The sequence below is a fragment of the Octodon degus genome, unplaced genomic scaffold (genome assembly GCF_000260255.1).
Source record: "Octodon degus isolate 3935 unplaced genomic scaffold, OctDeg1.0 scaffold00240, whole genome shotgun sequence".
NCBI classification, from domain to species: Eukaryota; Metazoa; Chordata; class Mammalia; order Rodentia; family Octodontidae; genus Octodon; species Octodon degus.
The window spans coordinates 304,462-308,588 of record NW_004524816.1 but is presented as its reverse complement, the minus strand read 5'-3'; positions in this window follow the sequence as shown (position 1 = coordinate 308,588).

Below are 4,127 nucleotides of genomic sequence, written 5' to 3'. Positions count from 1 at the left end.
GGCCCTGCCCTGGGGCATGCTGAGATGGCGAATGAGACTAGGCATGGTGATGCACGCCTGTAATACCAGCATTTGGGTGGTGAAAACAAGAGGATCACTAAGAGGCCCATCTGTGTAGTTAGACCCTGTAGATCCTGTACTAAATACACACACAAAAAAAAGTTTTCATGTTTTGTTTTCTTAGGATTGACATTATTGCTAACTACTAAGTCTAAGGCTATAAAATTTGAGACACTGATCTACCTTTGAAATTTATTTTCTTATTGTCTTTTGATGACAAAATAAACATGTTTACAAGCATGTTCCTACTTTAAGACACCCCGCCACATGGAAATTAAAATTTGTAACAAGTAGGCCCAGAGATGCAGCTCAGTGTTAGAAGACATCCTGCGCAGGTGTGAGGTCCTGGGTTCAATCCTTGTCCCTACACACACACACACACACACACACACACACACATTTGTGGCAAGTTGTAGATTGGGGAGGAGTGCTTCTCACTATGCTGACACAAAAAGATATGAAGAGCTGAAGAGCTCCTTAATAGCAAATTGGAAGAAGGAAAATGGGAAACTGGAAGAAACACTTAAACTTTAAGAATTAAATCTCTAATATATATGATCTGAAATTATATGTCTATGAAAAAATCCCTGTAAAATATATTTCATTTATTAAAAGCTAGCCTAGAACATAATGTTTAAGAGCATGCACACTATGGAAATCAACACTCCCCCGTAGTGTAAATCTGTGCTTCATTTATGAAGATGTTGAACACCAAGTGTCTGCTTGCCTCCAGGTGTTCTGCAGACCGTCACTGACGATGGGCCTGGAGCTAAGCCTCGGCCAGTCCTAAACTGAAAACGCAGGATGCGCTAGTGTCATGCAAGGAAATGTATGAAGCCATCGACAACTGCTGGTGGCCTGGGGATCTCCACATTTGGTGGCTCGTAGGCAAGGCTGGTGGCGGGGTGGGTGGGCCCAGTCTGGCTTCCTGGGGGCAGCAGAGTCTAGGGTCTCTGCAGGCCTCGCCCTCTCCTTTCCAGAGCCTCCTCGAGCCTTCTCGAGTGTCAGGAGCGAGCGCCACCTGCGCAGTCTGGTCAGGAGCGCGGAAGTTTTACTCTGCGCGTTGAATAGCTCATTTTCGAAGTTGTCCCTTTTCTTGATGGCCTAATCTATCTACAGATCGACAGAAATTCTATTGACTTCAGAGAAAAGTTTGATGTATGACCTGGAATTACCGAAGTAAGGAGAAAAATCCATTGAGTTTGAGGTGAGATTAAAAGAACCGAGAGATCACTGAAATTGTCCACATTTCCCAAATAAAGACTATTTGCATTCATCTTAAAGTGGTTTTCAGTGTAACTAATAGAAAACGTTTATTGATAGCCACTAATTCTTCTGGTCTTCATGTTTATTTCCTGATTTAATGCTTACAACAACTTTTTAAAATACATTCCTCATGGCCTTCTTACAAATGAAATTTGAGACACAAAAAGGAAAAGCAAAACAACCGAAACTCACAGCTGCCAAGCGCAAAGCAGAGCCCGGGCAGCCTCAGTGATTGGTTTGAAAGATGTTTCCAACCCGTAGATGCTTTCAAGGTTATCTGTTTTTTTATATTCAAGGTTTTTCTGGCTCTTCCCCACGTGGGATGTGCCAGATTTCCAGCTGATGAGTTTTTGCACTTAGGCCTCACCTTGGTGTACCTCTCACATTATTTTTAAGAGTTCATTTTCCAAGCCAGTACAAAAGTGACTATTTTCAGAATTGATTTGACCAGAATTTTTTTTTCCATAAACTAATTTTTGAAAGGATTAAAGACTCTCAAAATCGAATAAAACTAGTAAAGTTCAAAATCACCTGGGTAATACAAGGCTAAACGAATGTGTAGCAGAGAATGGCTTTGTTTTTCCTCTTTGTGTACCTCAAAAACATCTGAAAATATTTAACCTTCTTCAGAAAAATGCTCACCTTTGGGCTGAAACCAAGCAGAAAGGACTTCAGTTCCAAAAGAAGCATTCTTTTTTAAAACTTCTGAGTGGAGTAGTTGAAACAGTTGCCTGGGGTTTGGTTGCACACAAAGCTACATTTTGGGCCCACCCATGCTATCGCGTTGATTTTGTGCTGTCAGCACTGATAATTATTAGTCTATAAAGTAAATACATGCTTCTCAGGGATCTATATATCCGGAGACCACCTCAGAATCTTTAATGGACTTCATATCTTAAAGAGGGCTGTAGTCTCCTTTGGTGTATGATTTAATGGGTAGTAGAAAAAGATACTGGAATATTTTTCTACCCGCCAACCCAGCCCCATCTCTAGTGGGACCTTAATTATAACCTCCAGTGGAAAGCGGTTGGTGCATTCTTGGTAATGCCCACCGTATTTCCTCTATTTTAAAGCCTCATCAATTTAATAATAGCTTTTGCCTGGGGGAAAAGTAGAAGAAGTACTATCACGTTCTATCATTAAATGAACTCATTGATTGTGAAGTGTGACCCGATACGAGGTCCATTAGTTTGTGAAAAAATTAAATGAACGCTCTTCAAAGGACAATGAGAAATGGGAGCGAGAAGCCCCACTCTTTCAGTTACCCACTGTCACCTACATTCCTCCGCATCTGGAATTGAAATCCGGGCCCTGAAACACTGACTCGGTCAGCTGTGGGCACCTGGGGGCAGGGACATTAAGGTCTGGGTCTGTGTCAAGATCCTGGGGGAAAAAAAAGCCAAAGCCCTCGAAAACCAGAGTGACCTTGTGCGCAGAGATACAAGAGAAAATAGGAGGCCGCTTGAGAGGTGAAGGACTATTTCCAGGTTTCAATTTGATTGCCTTTTGGACCTTTAATTATACTTTGCCAGTTTTAGCCCTAAAATCAACTCTCTTTTCCCAAAAGAACTTGAATAAAATATTTTTTTTTAAAAAAAAAGCCCTATTTTCCATTTTCGAGTAATTACTTGTTGCATTCTTGGCAGCCACGATGTAATATTCATGACCACACACGGACTCGGCTACAACATTACATGGTAAGATCCAAAGGTCTCGGCCTGTTTTGTCACCTAGGCCAGAGCTGGCTCCGCTGGCAGGATTCTTTACCACCAACTAAAGGGACATCTGCTCCAAATCTGGACCTTTTCTGCATACCACTGACTAAAAGCTACAGCCACTTGCAAGGAAGAATTGGCTCTTCGTAAGCCACATCACCAGTGCCGGATGGTCCATATTTTCTTACAGAAATAATGTTTTTAATGTTTTGAATTTCAGGATTAGGCCACAGAAGCCTGTTTTATCTGAGTCTGGAGCCCACTGTGTTTATTAAGAAAATATGTGATACAATACTGTAGTAATGGTAGTTATTAAGTAAAGCAGTACATTCAGTAAGAACTGTTTTTCTGTATTTTGAATATTTATTTTGAGAAAGAACAGATTTTGTTGGGAGTTTTGTGCTCATTCCTAAAAGCAGGTCTGGGTCTTTTCAAAGGCTTTTTTAGGGTTTCAGGAAACCAGCTCTTCTCCAGTCCACCTAATCATCATACCTCAAAATTTAACAACACCAGAAAACAGAAAACCAACCTGGACCGACAGGTCCCGAAGCTTAACTAGTGGTTGCCTCTTGAGGATGAGGTTATGGGAGACTTTCTCACTCATACGTTTTGATATTGTTCCAACTTTTAGAGCCAACATGTATCATTTTCATAAACAGAATAAAAGCAGTGAAAGTACGAAAATCTTTACTGCTTCCTTTTCCTGGATGCCCTTGTCTCACCAGTCTCCTGCACTTACAGGGTAGGATCGAAATCATTTCTGAGACTCACAGAGATAGGAGTGTATGCCCCTGTGCAGGGCTGACCCGGAGAGAGACAAGGAGGGGAAGGCATGTGAGAGGCTGCCCACCGTGGAAATCGAGCTGCAGCTCAGGGGGACAAGGTCACCCAGAGAAAGAAAAGAGGTGGGAGGAAGCATTCCTGAGCTTTTGGCAGCCTGGAATGGAACAGAAAGGGTTCATGGGAATAGCCTGCAGGAAGACAAAAGGTGGAAGAATCAGCGTTGTGAAATGAATTGTCTATATCTGGTAATCTGAGCAACAAATTTAATGATATAAATGTGTACTATAACAACAATTGTTAATT